The following is a 17,994-nucleotide window of genomic DNA, read 5'->3' on the forward strand; positions in this document are numbered from 1 at the left end:
AAACTAGATTTTTTTTTGAAGAAATGAGAGCAGCTTTCCAAGTAGCAGATCAAAAAGGGCTGCATTTACTATTTAAGCCAGGGATAATGGGATGCCCAACTTATTCCAGTGTGAGAGCGCCTCAAAATAAGCATTTTTTATAACATTTTCCATTATGGCCAGATCGAACAAAATAAGAATTTTTGGGCATTTAAATTGAAACACCCAACATTTATTACGATTGCAAATTATTATATTTTGGACTTTTAATATATGGCAAAACTACTAGGTTCCTTTTTTATGATTTTATGCTATTTTAAAACAACTGACTTTCGATCTTTCAATACTTAATAAGGTGAATTAGCGATCTTGAATGGCGGCAACAAATTCCTCCGTTTTCATATATTTTTGATATAATTTCAATCTGGCCGTTCCAGTCATTCCAATTGCAAAACGTCAAAACCTACCCAATCCAGTCAACTGTCAAAGTTCGGTAGGTGAGCGGCTCTCACATTCCTAGTGACATTCCTAGGAGAGGAGAGATAAAGAGATCCTCCTTTATCTCTAATTTAAGCGTTATTGTTCAGCAATATTATATGAAAAGCTCTCAACTCACTATATATATGTAGTACAGCAAATTTTGAATTAACAAACTATGTAAATAGATTTTCAAGTCTGTTATGTTTAGTCACGACATCAGAGTTAGAGTTTGTAAACTAATTATCTAACGTGGATTGTTATCTAACTCTGATGTCGTGATTATTTGTCTAATGCGCTAAACATAAAAATATTGTTTCATATTACTGCAATTCGGATTCAAAATCACAAAAACGTAATCATTCCGACATGACAATTTTGTTTTTTTTATTTTTTATTTTTTTGTTTCAGATTATTTCGTTTTTTTTTTTTTTAATTTTTTAATAAGATTATTATTGTCTTAGTTAACTCCTTGTTGCTGGAATTAGGGTCCGGGTTAGAAGGCTGCACTTTCTTTAGAGAGGTGACGAACCACAATAGCACGATAGCAGGGCGCTGATACTAGCCTTGAACCCAGGGCTGCTTAAGGAATTCCTAGCCCCGTTCGAGTCATGATACGATTTTTATAAATAGTGAGTTCTCTGTTCTCAGTAAGGCTATTATTTCCTTAGTTCTGGGGCTCTAATAGGCCATTGCCCTATCGGCGTTCACGCTGTAAGGTTGATAACACTAGCCGACAATGGATTTTGCTCTGAAATAAAAATTATATATTTTGGTTCCTGTTAGTATGTATATCATTAGAAAAATAATAAAAAAAAATCCTTAGGTCCAATTACGATCATATTATTGAAGTTATACTTCTTATACGAGTTCCGAAAAGGTTGCGATAGATTCAGGTGCACTGAGTACATATCAAAGAAACCTATGAAAATATCAAAAATCTACTACAAAAAATACAGTATGCTAAACATTCTTGGAAAACTTGTTCTGATTTAAAAGTAGTTGGGATGTTACTAGGTATGCAAGCTGGTTCAAAATCACAAAAACGTAATCATTCCGACATGACAATTTTGTTTTTTTTATTTTTTATTTTTTTGTTTCAGATTATTTCGTTTTTTTTTTTTTAATTTTTTAATAAGATTATTATTGTCTTAGTTAACTCCTTGTTGCTGGAATTAGGGTCCGGGTTAGAAGGCTGCACTTTCTTTAGAGAGGTGACGATCCACAATAGCACGATAGCAGGGCGCTGATACTAGCCTTGAACCCAGGGCTGCTTAAGGAATTCCTAGCCCCGTTCGAGTCATGATACGATTTTTATAAATAGTGAGTTCTCTGTTCTCAGTAAGGCTATTATTTCCTTAGTTCTGGGGCTCTAATAGGCCATTGCCCTATCGGCGTTCACGCTGTAAGGTTGATAACACTAGCCGACAATGGATTTTGCTCTGAAATAAAAATTATATATTTTGGTTCCTGTTAGTATGTATATCATTAGAAAAATAATAAAAAAAAATCCTTAGGTCCAATTACGATCATATTATTGAAGTTATACTTCTTATACGAGTTCCGAAAAGGTTGCGATAGATTCAGGTGCACTGAGTACATATCAAAGAAACCTATGAAAATATCAAAAATCTACTACAAAAAATACAGTATGCTAAACATTCTTGGAAAACTTGTTCTGATTTAAAAGTAGTTGGGATGTTACTAGGTATGCAAGCTGGTTACACAAAATTTTGCTGTTTTATGTGCGAATGGGATAGTAGTTAGAAGCAAACACTATATCCAAAAAGAGTGGCCAAAAAGAACAGACTATGTACCTTATCAGAAAAGTGTGTCCAATCTTCGTCTTGTTGAACCCGAGAATATTGTATTGCCACCCCTTCATATAAAATTAGGCTTAATGAAAAATTTTGTAAAAGCAATAGATAAAACGGGAGAAGGTTTTCAATACCTTAAAAGTATATTTCCGAGACTTAGTGATGCGAAATTAAAAGAAGGATTTTTGTGGGGCCAGACATACGACGAGTTATGAAGGATCAAAACTTTGTCTCTAAACTAAATACGCTAGAAAAAAAAGCATGGCTTTCATTTGTTGAGGTTGTAAAAATTTTTTTGGGTAACACCAAATCACCCGATTATGAAGAACTCATATCAAGCCTATTGACGGATTTTCAGGCTTTAGGGTGTAACATGTCCCTGAAAATACATTTCCTACATTCGCACTTAGATTTCTTTCCTCCCAATTTAGGTGCAGTCAGTGATGAACATGGGGAGAGATTTCACCAAGACATATTGAGTATGGAGAAAAGGTATCAAGGCAAATGGACTCCTAGCATGCTGGCAGACTATTGCTGGATATGCTTACATGATAATCCTGACTACCAATACAGCAGAAGTTCAAAAAAGTACAAGAAAATATAAATTGAGGGATACAAATTTGTAATATTCAATATATTTTTTGCAAAAACTTTACTTTTATTTTTCTCTTAACCTGGACCTAGCAATTTTTTTTTATATTCAAATCTATATATATAAAAGAAAGTCGTGTTAGTTACATCACTTATAACTCAAGAACGGCAGAACAGATTTGGCTGAAAATTGGTAGGGAGGTAGCTTAGAGCCAGGAGACGGACATAGGATACTTTTTATCTCTTTATGTCAAAATTTAATACAACTCATAAATACAAAAATTATATTTCAAATCATAAGCATTTGTTCAAAATTCATGTTTGTAGGAATCATTTCAATATTTCATTTCTTCAAAAAAAAAAAAACAATAAAAACAACCTTACATCTTCGTCTATATAAATATGTATGTATGTAAAAATGAATCGCCAAAATGTATGTATGCTCATAACTTTAATACGACTGAACGAAATTTGATAATTCTTTTTTTAAAATATTCGTTTAGGTTCAGGGATTATTCGAATAATTGCCGGAAAACCCCTAAAAACAGTCCTTTTCTTTTTCTCATACAAACGAATGAATGTTTGTTCGTTAGTAACGCTAAGAGAACGGCTGAACCAATATTGATGCAATTTTAAGAGGTTGTTCGTTGTGGATTAAGGAAGGTTTAGAAATAAAAACATCTTATACTTTTCATGAAAAGTCGGCAAATTGGATAATTCCAAAAAGTAACTTTTTTCCAAAAACATTTTTTTCAATTTCTGTTTTGTTTTTCAATATTTTGATTTGGAAATTATTTGAATAGTTCAGTCTCGATCGCTTGCTTTTTTATTCCGGCTCTCCAAGAGAAAAATTATTACTATTACGATTTACGATGCTTTACGACAGGTTGTGAATTGAACAATTGAAAATTATTCAGTGAAAACTTTACGTGTGAAAGATCCAGTATTATATGAAGTGGTGGAAAGCAATATGGTTCATGGACCTTGCGGACACTACAATCCCTTTTCGGTTTATATGTCTAACAATAAATGCACGAAACACTATCCGCTTGCTTTTCTTTCGGAATCGCAAACTGGAAATGATGGATATCCACTCCATCGTCGTAGCTCATCAGACGACCATACAACTTAGAGTAGTGAATATCGAAGTTGACAACATATGGATCTTACTATATTCTCCACTGTTGTCTAATTCACATTCTAAACTCATATCAATGTTTAGTATTGCAGTTTGGTGTAATCTATAAAATACGTTTGTAAGTACGTCACCAAGGGAAGCAACATGGCGCTTAATGGTCTTAAACGATACGGTCCATACGTGAACTGCAATAAAGCGCTTTGTAGGATATTTACTTTTGCAATTCATGAACGGTTTCCGATTGTTGTGTGTCTCTCAGTTAATATGGAGATTGGCCAAAGAGTTTATTTCAGCCCAGAGAATACATTACAGCCGGTGGTAACACCGCCAACAACAAAACTAACATTGACGAGTTTTTTTCTCAAACTTTCGTCAGTGATCCGCTTACGAGAACATTGCTCTATTTGAAAATACCTTGCATTCATGGAATGCATCGTCGAAGAAATAGTTACGCTGAAAGCAAGACCGAACAGTAGATGGACATTCAGGTGTGTTCTCAACTAATGCATTAGGATGAATTTACACAACCCACCAAAAAAACGATGATTGCTTCTACCTTCGGTTGCTACTGATTAATGTACGCGGCGTATTGCGTACTGTGAATGGTATGGTGTGTGCAATTACAATTGCTGGAACACGATAATCAGTGGAAACAAATGTTGGACGATGCCGATAGCTACTTCGAATGCCACTGAAGTTCCCACACTTTTCGCGATAATCATTCACCATATCAGCCTTTAAATCCGCGTCAATTATGAGATATGAACAAAAATGACATTGTCGAAGACATTTTACATCGTATTCGCTAAAAATTGGAAATGGGTCAATTCCGGTTGATGCTTCCGGTGGTTTGATATCAATTCCATCTGCGGTTTATCAATTAACGAAAGATGAACTCATCACCAATCTTCGGACATTGGCCAAATTATCTTAACTATGATTCCTTAAATGCACGCGCAATATTAACTGCCAAAAAATACAGATGTTCTTGACTTAAACTGGAAGATTCAAAGTCAAATTCCGAAAGACTTGCGCTCATACAAATCGACCGATCGTCTTGCCATTGAAGACGTCGCCGTGAATTATCCAGTGGAGTTTCTAAATTCTTTGGAGAGGCTTGGTATGCCACCGCATCATTCAACGAATTTCTTTGAGTTCCAACGATTTGCCATTTCAGTTTCCAGCGAAAATTGCATTTGAGATGACACTCAACAGGACACAAGGATAGTCGCATAGTGTGTGCAATAAGTTTGGAAATTCTATGTTTTTCACACGGCCAGATATACGTGGAGTGCACACGAGTTGAAAAGCAATCTTTTCTGTACACCGGAACAGAAACCAAAAAATTGTGTTTATCAAGCTGCGTTACATTGAAAAAAAAAAAATGAAATGATAAATTCAACTTTCTTTTCATTTCAAAACACATAATTTCACGCAGGACAACGGCTGCGGGGCCAGCTAGTTATATATAAAAAAACAAGTTTGGTTTTAGAGCAGAAAAAAAATGTCAAAATTGTCGGCTAGTGTAATTTTACCGGACGCTAGCTGTAGAAGCTTTATGGAGAAATGCGAGGTGAAAACATATCAACACTTCCTTTTTGATTGTCCGACGTTGCGAGATCAAGGTTTACATACTTTTGAACTCATGCTTTCAAATATTCAGCGAGCGGGTATGAATGGAAATTAGGCGTGTGGGCAAATTTGATTTGGTCACAAGGCGCTTTGCTAATTTATAAAATTGAATAGAGGAGTTCTGTTTTGGATTCCCGCGGTACTGCAACTAGTAGTCCAAGTGGGGGCTCTGGATCAGCCATCGAACCTGACCTAACCTTACCAAAGAATAAAGTTGACCCATTCTAATCATTTTCTGCTTGTGTATCAAATGAAATTATATTTAAATGAGGATTTCTGGTTAAATTCAGCTTAAATAACTTAAGTACACTAAGATAAACGATCTGTTAGGCCAATGAGTCACGCATAGAACAGTTTTTATAATTTGCGATACCAGATGGAGTTCAGTTACTAGATCCGTGAGGAGTAGTCATCCTTTAGGATGCCTGCGCTTGACGTTAATTTCAACAGACTCTTCGGCCTCAAAATCCATACTCTCTATCGGACCCCAGATGCTTACAGCGTAGGCCTGCCAATGCTGGACAAGTGCACAAGAAACGCTCCATTGTTTCATTGATTTGCTAAACATTGCAGTCTTATTGATCTGTTAGCCCCATTATGTGGGCGTGTGTCGCCATCAGCCAGGGACCAGTTGGTGTTCCGATCTTGTGCCTATAGTCTCTTCTATCAAGTATCACTAGTAATTTTGTGTACTTCCGATCTACCGCTTTACACAAGACTTTTGCAGTTTCGAACCCTGGTATCTCGTTCCATCGGGTTTTGATTTTCTCCAGTATGCTTCTGTCCAGATCGTCGTATAGACAAAGCCTGGGTTTCCGAATGTTGCCCACGTTTTCGGGTGTTAGCTGTACACCATTCTTGGCAATCACTCCCCAATTTCATTGCCCTCGAAGCCTTCATTACCTGACACCCAGTGGAAGTGAAATTGAAACTTTGAATATTTAATATTCATTATAACAGCCTTGAGTAGGCTGTTTATATTGTAATTGCTTGCTGAGGTAGGGAACCGAACTTTAAGTAGAAGAGGGTTATCTTTGATGTTGTCGAAAATTAAGACCGACCAGAGGAACTCTGTGATAGTAGTGGACCCATAGAAACCTTAATAGTTGCTAAGTAACAAAAATATTGATGCTCAATAGCTCGTCCAATTGCTTTGTTTTCTACCAAAACAAGTTTTATAGTTACCACTTGAATCTATATCCCCACTAATTGCCACAAAATAATGATTTTTATTTTATGCCAAGCAACTGCATAATTTTACAGTTAACGTGCTTGAGTGTATTCATTTCGTACAAACAAAAATCCAAATTCAATAACTTGGCTGAGTTATAGCCCTGCAGCGATTTTAATCCATGCCGTGTAATCTCGTGCATAAATCAACTCCATTTACAAACGCCCAAAAAATACCTGAGGCGATTCTTAAGATTTAAAAAGTCCACGAAGAAGCGAAAGTCACGACAGGATAAGCGTGACGAACATGCAAATACCTTTAATGAAGAAGCAAAACACACGCAAAAATTAAAGCACGAAAGAAGCACAGAAACAAAAAAAATAAATAAAATAAAAAACAACAACAGCAATAACTGACTGCTATAATAATAGTAATGTATAAAATATTTAAATATTGCCACGACTTAATGTTGTGCAAAAAGAAATTCACTCATTTACACTCGACACCTGGGCTGTGCATAATGCGAAAATACTTAGACGCACACATACATGTATGTTTGTATGTTCTGCTTAAGTAGTTGTGCTTTAAGCCCTCTGGTAGACGCTCGACGGGTAATCGCAGTCGCGCCACTCAGCGCCGACAGGCGGCCAGGCCATCAACCGCTGCAGCTAACCGTCACCCCGCGCACTCTCCGAACCTCTCGACCATATCTTAGAAGTGTAATACAAGCCGTCAGGCTATAGGATATACTACTTATATATAGATGTATGCTTATATTTTATAAACCACCTCAGTGAAACTCGGTGGGCAGGTGGAGAGAGATGGAGAGGCGAGGATGTCAGTGTGGGTGTGTTTGCTCAAGAAAAAATTAAAAAGGAAAACGCTCAAGACGTGCGAAGTATGCAAATATTTACAGAACCTCAGACTAATAAGTGTGAATAAGCGAAATCCTCGGAGCGTTTTGCCACGCAAAATGAAAATGCCGAGAGAAAGAGGAAGATAAAAAAGCAAAAAAAACAAAACAGAGTAAGGAAATAAGAAAAGAAATGAAGCGCAATAAATGAATGAGTGAGCGCATGAGAAACGACAGTGCTGCCAGGCGGATATACCCACTCGAACTCGAGACGTCTAAGGGTCAGGAGTTTTTATTTTCATTTTCACTTCTATTTCCATTTGTATTTAATTTCTCCACATTTTCTCACATTGCCACGACAAATGTCGAGTTAGCAAGCCGGTTGGCCGACAGCGAGGTGTGAGAAATGAATAATGCGAAAATGCAAAAGGACCTTGCACAGGTGTCTGCAGGTATGCGAAGGCTAAAGGAGCGCAGCGGTGCGACCAAAGGGGGCATAAATGCTGGGTAATTGGCAATGTGTGGTCTCTGCCGCATGTAAGAGAGTATTTGTATGGGACACAGGCTACATGGCGGTGGCTGCGGTGGTGTATAAGTTCAAGGCGACTCGGTGGTCAGTGTGCAAGCACAAGCCTCGCTCTCTACAAACGGCCAGCTGCGTAGCTTGTCCTTTGTGCTGACCCAAGAATTGATGTCCGCCGCTGTGTGGTGTGCATAGGGTCAGGGCGGCAGAGTCGAGGAGTCATCGAGCAGTGCATTTGATATGCAAAGTAGTTAAATGAAAATGTGTTCGGTGGCGTCAAGAGTGTCGTGTTTACAATCTTTACTTTCCTTTTGATGCCTTTTCATTTATTGCGCCTCTTATGTTGTTGTTGTTTCTATTAGTATTGTTGTTGTTGTGATTGTCCTTCATTCTACTTGATTTTGTTTTGTGTTTTGTGCTTTGTGCTTTGAGTTGTTTACACATGTTTTCAATTTGCTTCGAATGCATGTTCTTTCGTTTGACTTGAGCGCAGTGAGCTTTTATAGCTTTTAAATGGCATATCTTACATCCATCAGCATAATGCAGTTAAACACTTGAGCGAGAGGTACATACATACATACATAAGTGTATAGCAATGTAACACCAACAGTTGCGACAGTGGCGTTGCGGAAAGAAATTGTGTGTGCGAAAATTGTCAGCGTAATTAAATTGAAGAGCGTTTAAGTGTGCACCCTCCAAGAGTTCCAGGAAAAGAAAGTAAATATACATACATATATACACTTGTAAATTATACACTTAATTGGAGGAAAGTGGAGTGTAGTGGCATGATGTTTGACTTTGAGCAGAATAAAAATATGTAAAGCTACAAAATAACTAACTGAAGTCTTATTTGCATGCGCTGAAGAAAAAAAAGCAACGCGGAAGTTAACTCAACTTATTATAAAAAGGTAAGCCTTATAAGACCCATTTTAAACTTTCTTTAAACGATAATATTTCTCAAATAATAATTTGAAAACTCAGTCATTATAATCTAAACGAATTATTATTTGACGGGTTGCCATATATTTGTAAGTATCAAATCAAGTTGCCAATACAACAAATCTTCAAAAAATTTAGCACTAATTATGGTGCAAGATAACGGTGAAATCTCCGTAGAAATTGTTTAGATCAAACCACCGTAGCAAACTAGCATTGATCAAACGCATGTCCTTGCATGGAAAACTGACTTTTTGAAGAGATATCGTCACGAAATTTAGCATGAATTACTGAAAAAACAAGTAAGGAAGGGCTAAGCTCAGGTATAACCAAAGATTTTATACTCTTCGAAGTTGCAAGGGCTAAAGGTTATAAAGACTGATCCATTCGAAAGAACAATCTTTGGCATTTATTTTGTAAAGATTATCTCTATCAATTGTTGGCCGCCGCTACGCCTTAGATGGCTCATCCGTTGAGTTAAATTTTCGGAGTTCGGTGGCCAATTGACTGGCCGAAAACGTGAAATTATCTGCTCACTGATCTGTTCTCTCAATATGTTCATCGATTAATACGTTGTATGAAAAGCGGCGCCGTCTTGTTGAAATAGTCGGTTATTATGGCGCGATACTTTTTGTTGTTGTTGTTGTTGTTGTAATGGGTATCTGATCCCTGTTAAGATGGTAAAGATTACCTAAGTTGTCATTGACGTCATCCAACGGAAAGCCCAAGAAAAGTGCTGTTTCGATGGGGTTGGACCAAAGGGAGACGTTCGCGATAACGGTTGCCATTGACTGTTTTCACGCCATAACCATAAACTCACGACCCTCTGGAACAGATCTGGGTCGTCGCACAATAGATCCAATATCTCCTAAGCAATATCAAAGCGACTCAGTTTCTGGTCGAAAGTGAGCAATTTTGGCACAAACTTCGCGGCGACCCAATCGATCCAACGATTGGCCGATACCATATAAAGGGTGATTTTTTAAGAGCTTGATAACTTTTTTAAAAAAAAAAAACGCATAAAATTTGCAAAATCTCATCGGTTCTTTATTTGAAACGTTAGATTGGTTCATGACATTTACTTTTTGAAGATAAATTCATTTAAATGTTGACCGCGGCTGCGTCTTAGGTGGTCCATTCGGAAAGTCCAATTTTGGGCAACTTTTTCGAGCATTTCGGCCGGAATAGCCCGAATTTCTTCGGAAATGTTGTCTTCCAAAGCTGGAATAGTTGCTGGCTTATTTCTGTAGACTTTAGACTTGACGTAGCCCCACAAAAAATAGTCTAAAGGCGTTAAATCGCATGATCTTGGTGGCCAACTTACGGGTCCATTTCTTGAGATGAATTGTTGTCCGAAGTTTTCCCTCAAAATGGCCATAGAATCGCGAGCTGTGTGGCATGTAGCGCCATCTTGTTGAAACCACATGTCAACCAAGTTCAGTTCTTCCATTTTTGGCAACAAAAAGTTTGTTAGCATCGAACGATAGCGATCGCCATTCACCGTAACGTTGCGTCCAACAGCATCTTTGAAAAAATACGGTCCAATGATTCCACCAGCGTACAAACCACACCAAACAGTGCATTTTTCGGGATGCATGGGCAGTTCTTGAACGGCTTCTGGTTGCTCTTCACCCCAAATGCGGCAATTTTGCTTATTTACGTAGCCATTCAACCAGAAATGAGAAATGATATGTAGACCATAAATCGGACGTAAAGCGCGAAACACATTTCGAACCGAACACTGATTTTGGTAATAAAATTCAATGATTTGCAAGCGTTGCTCGTTAGTAAGTCTATTCATGATGAAATGTCAAAGCATACTGAGCATCTTTCTCTTTGACACCATGTCTGAAATCCCACGTGATCTGTCAAATACTAATGCATGAAAATCCTAACCTCAAAAAAATCACCCGTTACATATGTATATATACAGTCTGTCAAGTAAGAGCGTGGTCGTGTTAATTTTGTCAATAATATGTCCCGTCACTACCGGCGTCGATAATTACCTGGCATCTCCAATTTGACGGCGTATTCTAGTGGCAAGGATCTCCAGATCCGACGAATTTTGTAAGACAACTGCTTCAAAGTGTATTTGCGTCTTCCATGAAGCTTCTGTTTAATATATGCCCACACATTTTCAATAGAGTTTGCATTGGGCGACTGCGACGGCCAATCCAATGTAACGATGCCAGATTGAGTTTTCCACTAAGTACAGAGCTTGCTGCGCTGTTTAGGATCGTTGTCCTCCTGCAGAATCCAATCTTCATTTTTTCTGATGAAATATCATTTGGCCGATAGCAATAAATCCTTTTTGTAGATTCTTATCATTTTCTCGGCATTTAAGTTGTCAGTAAAGAGGTACAAAATGCCGAATCCCTGCTTTGAGAAGCCACCCCAAAGATGCACCTTTATTACAAGTTTTCCGGTCCGCTGTACAAGCCTATTGGTGGAAGTTGATCAGGCTCGTAAGAGGACAGAACGTGTCCATATAGAACAATCTTCAGTAAAAATGACATTTTCAAAATCTCTATCAATATTCTCATGCGCCCAAGCGAGTCACTTTGTTCCAAGTTTTTCAGCCAACAGAGGCTTCTTCATTGTGTTGCGCCATTTCAGATCATGAATATGAAGAAGGGTTCGGATAGTTTCGTAAGATATATCTAAACCTTCTGCCATTAATTTTGCTTGTCCTTGCCGCAGAAAACAGATTCACTATTCTTTTTTTCATCTTTTTTTGTCACTATTCCTATCGAACCACGTTCTGGTAAATCATCGACATTTTTAGTCACTATATCTAAACCTTTTGCCATTAATTTTGCTTGTCCTTGCCGCAGAAAACAGATTCACTATTCTTTTTTCATCTTTTTTGTCACTATTTCTATCGAACCATGTTCTGGAAAATCATCGACATTTTTAGTCACTATATATAGCTGTATCCACTTCTGTACAAATGCCTTCGACTTTCTTATATATTTAGCAGCCGCTGATTGCGACATTTTGGGACCTTTCGGGTGGATGCAAAGGAACACATCCTCGTAGCGCGACGCGTACTTTGCACTCATGACGTTTAACATGATTCTCTTTCAAAAGATCTATTGGCTCGGGAAGGAATTAGAGCGAAATCTTTCATTAACTTTCGGTAGAGTACAACCGATAAACATTTCTTTTGTCCAAGGTACTTAGCTTCGCCACATGCTACAGTCAGTGGCGGATCCAGAAAAATTTTTTGTGCGGGGTTTTACGAAAAGTTTTATTACTCAACGTATTTTTAATATAGCAGTTCCCTCGCGAAAATTCAGTTATTATAGGACATTTTGTCTTATGCACAAAAATGGGTATAATGATAGTTGAATTGCGAAAAATCATATTATACTGTTAAAAAGAATGAGTTAATTATGCAACTTGACAAATTTCTGCTGCAGAATTCCAAATTTTCTGCTTGATAATGCAATCCGTACATGCAGTCGTTCTACCGGCAGCCGGCAATTACAATCGCCTGATGAAGATCTCGCAGAAGCCATTAGATTAGCGGACAACGCTTTAAAAGAGTTCGAAGAAATGCGACAAAATGCCGAAAAAAACGCTTTTTTAGATTTTTTGATTTTTTTGATTTTTAATAACGTTGAAGAAGTATGCACCGAACTAGGTACAGAAATAAAGGTACCACACTACAGTAGTCGCCAAATGAATCGCTTCAATTTGAAAACGAACGACGCTGAGGCATACCATCGCATTGTTTTTTATATTCCCTTCCTTGATACTTACATTGCTCATTTGAAAAGCCGCTTTCTTGACCACATATCAGTGTTAGAAAATTTTTGCGTATTTTTCCCAAAGTATGAGTTTGACGCTAAAAAAGCTCGGGAAATATTTTCTTTTTATGAAAGGGTGATCAACTGTTCAGAACAAAACTTTCTTGCGGAAGTGAAAATGTGGAAACAGCGAACATTTTCGGAATGTTCTCGAAGCTTTAGAAGCAGTGAACAAAACGTCTTTTGGGAATGTTTCAAGATTTTACGCATATTGGCCTTATTGCATAAATCGACACTTGGCCAGCGAAAATTCAAAATTCCTGATAACTTTTGTATAATCCTCGTACATATTCTTATCATAATTATAAGACAGCTCAATCAGATTATCAAATTTTGGGAAAAATGTTCATTTTGGCACAGTTACCGTATTATTCATGTCTCCTTGTTCGCCGAAGAGGACTGCAGAGGTGTTCCAATCTCAGAGTTGGAGGAGAAAGTGCCTGGATGTTTCCATCTCACCTTTTTCCATACAACTTGGCTTACTTGCATTTCACTGCTAGTACGCAAGATGCCAATGGAGATCCAACTCGTCTCATTCCGATGACATCGAGGCAATGGTGCTGTAGCATCCAGTTTTGCCTGAAAACCACTACTGGGTCCCAACCTATATTTAGGAAATATTGTATTTTAACAATTGATGTTTAAATTAAAACATAATATGTATTAATAATTTATAGATTATGTTCGACATTCTAAAGAATAATACCAGAAAGAATAATTTAACCAAAATTAAAATGGGTATTTATATGGTGCCGACATCTGTCGTCTAGTTCAGATTGAATCTGAAAGTGAACATAGTTTAAATTGCTCTCTAACATACTATACATACTTGTGACTGAGAAAGATTCGCAGGAAATAGAGAACTATTTTGGAATAATGTGAAACAATGCCTATTAAGAAAATCGGTCTTTAAATTCCTTAGCTTGAAAAACAATAGTAGGAGAGTCATTTCACAGCTCCTTGATGCAAGTACATTGGGCAAAACGAACAGCACTGACGTCTCTACCACAAAAACAAAATTTAAGCACGCTCTCTTCAAGCAATTAAGAATATAGAATTATTAATGTTTGGTGAAAGAATTAATCAGCCGCGCTCTACACGCTTTGTTAATGAGCGAAGACGCAGGCAGTCTGTGAATATTAAAATCAAATAATCTCAAATTACTTCAAATCTCCGCTATTAATGCCACGCTGCATATCAATCAAGGGGAGGCAACTTGAAAGACTAGAAAGACATTCATTTGATGTGATGGCACGAGTTTCGAGTTTGCTAAGCGCTTTAATGCCGACAGAGAAGGGTAGGGTAGGGTATGGGTGGACGTTTGATATGTCGCGCTACTTATATTTAAACTCGTGAGCATACGACGACAGCATAACGATGACGTAGTGACACAATGACGACATTCGATGACAAAGGCGAACAGCAGGCTTTTGTTGTTGTTACGGATGACGAGGTTGATGTTAAAATAGAGAGCGTTCTTTGCTGGTTTTCCCAGGCGGCTTAACCCCTTTGTTAAACTCTCGCACAAGTACAGTAGTTAGTGTAACGATGTCACTGCCTACAAATGAAGCAACTCTGCGCTGAGCACATAAGTCTGTCATATACTTGTGCAGCATAATGGACCATGGCGTAAGTGCTGGAAGCGGCTTCGGTGCTTTGGTATACTTTTCAGTTGATATCTATTTTTATATAATTTTCCACTTAAACGACTCAACCGTAACTCCCAATGTGAGCAACGTGGTTACACACATACATACATCTACACCAATTGCTGCTCGCTTTCGTCGAATCGTTAAGGTGTCTCACCACTAGTACGGCGCTTCAGAGTTGTGTCGTCGGAAAATTCATTGCCGCCAACATTTTTTAAGTAGCAATTGGTCTCGAGCTTCTCTTAAGTCCCCTTACTTGCTCAAACCCATTTTATAGCTTTTACGCCCCGTCACTTAAGCCGATATATATATGTATCTAGAGGAGCACATACATACATCCATCCGCACATATTTGCCGGCATCGCCGTCATCGAATTGTTGGGTAAATGGCGCATTTCGTACCTGAGAAGCTGAAATTGATGCTCGCTGATGGTAACAAATTAAGTTTAACGATTGAGCTGGCAACCAAGTAATGAACTCCCGCCACCTGCGTTCCGTTTAACCATGCTCCGGCTGCGGCGCGGCATCGTAACTTTGTTACGATATCGATTTCGTTTGCGGTAAAAGCGCTGCTCGAGTTCACAAACGGAATGGCAAGCGCATATTCGGCTGGCACTTGATGGAGATGGTACTTGGGCTGCTATTCGAGAGAGTTTCGCTTTTTTCCACAGACTCATTGGTTGAATCGCCTGGCTTGCCACATAAAGTGTTGTTAATAAGAGCACATCTACATGTTGTATGTGTGTATACAAATGTTCGTGTGGCGCAGAAAGCTACTATATAAATTGAAGCTGGGAACTAGAAAAGCGTTTAGTCGATAAAAGTGCAGTAAAGTAAAGAGAGTGGAGTAAAGCAGAATAGAGCAGAGTGAAGTAAATTTATAACATAGGTAGTACTGTTGGTAAGTGAGAGATGAGAGATACGAAAACCACAGTTACTAAAACAAATACTTAAATTTGAACCTGACTAAGATTGATTTGAAATAAAACCACGCCGTTTTCAAATTGCAACAAGGAAACCCGTTAACTTCAAATGTAATACCCTTCACAAAAACAAAAGTTCCAATCCATATATTTAATTGATCACTTTGTATCGGCAGTTCCGATCAATGAGCAACTTCTTGGGGAGAAAAGAACATGTGCATACTTCCAGATCGATATCTCAAAGTGCTAAAGTACTAGTTCACATATATCTATACAGACAGACAGATGGATATGGCTAAGTCGACTCAGCTCGTCTTACCGATCAGTTATATATATTTAATAGGGTCTTCGACAAATTGCTTCATGGGAACATTAACATAAAGTATTCAGAATATAAATATGTATAAAATTTGTCAATATCATTCAGTTGGTAATGTTAAAGCTCTCGTTGTGTTGGCAAAATGTTCTTCTTCTTTATTGGCGTAGCCACTGTTTATGCGGTAATACCCGAGTTTACAGTCGTTCCATCATTTTCGCTGTTTGACGCAAATTGGAGATTTCAAGTGTTACCAGATCTTTCTCCACTTGGTATTTTCAACGGAGAGCGGTCTTCCTCTTCCTCTGCTTCACACGTCGGGTACTTCGACGAATACTCTTAAAACTGGAATGTGCTCTTCCATCCGGACAACAAGAACTAGCCAACGGAGTCTTTGTATCTTAATTCTCTGAACGAACGACATTGACGTCATATATCTTGATCATCGCTTCTCCGATTGCGTATTTGCAGTTACAAGCAAAGCATCATGAAACTTCCGCAGAACATTTCTCTCGAAAACTCGTAACGTTTACTCATCAAATGTTGCCATCGTCCATGCCTCTGCACTATATTTCAGGGCGGGGATGATGAGTGACTTATGTGCAACGACTGTTTAATGACAGGAAATGCTTCGTCTTGCCTGGCGAAACACTGTGCGACTATATATTGAGAGGTATAATTTCGATTTAAGTAAACTCCAAAAGCTTAAACTTGAAAAAGCTTAACGGTTAGAAGAAAGTATAGGGTGGGCCATATAAAACTTTAAATTTCGAAGATAGGGCGTAAAAGATTGAGTGTAGCGTTTGCTGCATGGCACGTAGCGCCGTCCTGCTGGAACCAAATGTTGTCCAAATCTTCCTCTTCATTTTCCTTGAAGAAAAATTCGGTTAACATTGCGCGATATCGCTTCATTCATCATATCATATCATATTCTTCATTTTCGAAGAAAAATTTATCAGAAGCTGTCTTTAAAACTATTCACTTATATTTTTCAATGAAAATTTAGTTTATTGAATTAGGTTCTTGGATTTTCAAGAAATCTTTATTTTGGGTCAAAGTCTGTTTTTTCATTAAAATATTACAGTATTGTAGTGTCAGACTGTTTATATCTGTCAGCTTCTGTAAGTATAAATTCAACAGTTCCTGTAGCACAACAATGGTTTGTTCGCTTTCGTTCGGGAAATTTCGAAATTTCGATTTACACTGATGGAGTAATGTGTCAAGCGGAGAAATGGCAAAAAGTGGTCCTCCAAAATGGTACATAATTGCTTATTTATTTATTAGTATGAACATAAAATAAACAAGTTAATGCTTGATTAGAAATACGAAAATACTTAATAATTGTTAAAAAATGTAATATTTCTCCTAAGAATGATATAGTTTCGAAGAGATATAGTATTTAGCTAAGACATAATAGAAATAATTTAGCTTTTCCGGTGAAGGCAGCTCATAAAGAATGGTGGCAAATCATTATTTTGCACAAGCTTATGGCAGGGCAGGGGATTTAAAATTTAATTACTCAACATTAACGATGGAAAATTCACGTTGGCGCGTGCCTAAGCATGTATCGCCTTGCCTGCGGCCTAGAGGTACTTGCGTGTATGTGGGTGCGCATAGCCCGACGTGATTGTTTGGGGGTGTACAAAGTTTGAATCACTTCCAGGCCACAGGCTTCAACCGCTCGCATTCTCACGCCCACTCAGCACTTAGGCGAAGCTGAGCGAAAGCCCGGCTAGCGACCGTCGGTGCGGTGGTATTCGCATTAAATTCTTAGTAAGCACTTCCGAAAATCCTTGCGCACCCACCAGCAGCCACTGCCACATATCCTCTTCCTTGCGACACTCATATCAATTTCCGTTTCCGCCTTATGCAAATTATTTGTGCCACTTCGTCTTCATCGGTAGACACTACGTCGCTGCAGACAGCGGCGCAACCGGGGGCAGATCAACTGCTGCTGCGATACCTACTATTATTTGCCATTTTTGTTATAAATGTCATGTTGCCACACATGTGTTTGTTGGTGTGTGTGGGTGTACCGGTGAGGACATGACAGCTATGCTGCTCATACTTGTACCTGTCACCATGGTTGCCACAACAGCTGCGGCACGTTAAGTATTAGACATTCTCCCTGCTTACCTCTATCTTTGCACGAGTGTATGTATATGTATGTGTGGGGG

The 17,994-nt window shown here is 38.2% G+C and overlaps 2 protein-coding genes across 3 annotated transcripts in view; one reads left to right on the forward strand and one right to left on the reverse strand.

The window, feature by feature from the left end:
• LOC105222012 (Krueppel-like factor 10) overlaps positions 1–17,994 on the reverse strand; it is a 373,089-nt gene that overhangs the window by 223,107 nt on the left and 131,988 nt on the right. The gene's annotated exons all lie outside the window — the stretch shown is intronic.
• LOC105227153 (uncharacterized) overlaps positions 1–17,994 on the forward strand; it is a 150,053-nt gene that overhangs the window by 4,063 nt on the left and 127,996 nt on the right. For both annotated transcript variants that reach the window (XM_049457572.1, XM_049457579.1), the window contains exon 2: positions 8,718–9,089. The gene's annotated coding sequence lies outside the window, so the exon portion shown is untranslated. The remainder of the gene's footprint in view (positions 1–8,717; positions 9,090–17,994) is intronic.

This window comes from Bactrocera dorsalis, chromosome 1 (assembly GCF_023373825.1).
Source record: "Bactrocera dorsalis isolate Fly_Bdor chromosome 1, ASM2337382v1, whole genome shotgun sequence".
Taxonomy (NCBI): domain Eukaryota; kingdom Metazoa; phylum Arthropoda; class Insecta; order Diptera; family Tephritidae; genus Bactrocera; species Bactrocera dorsalis.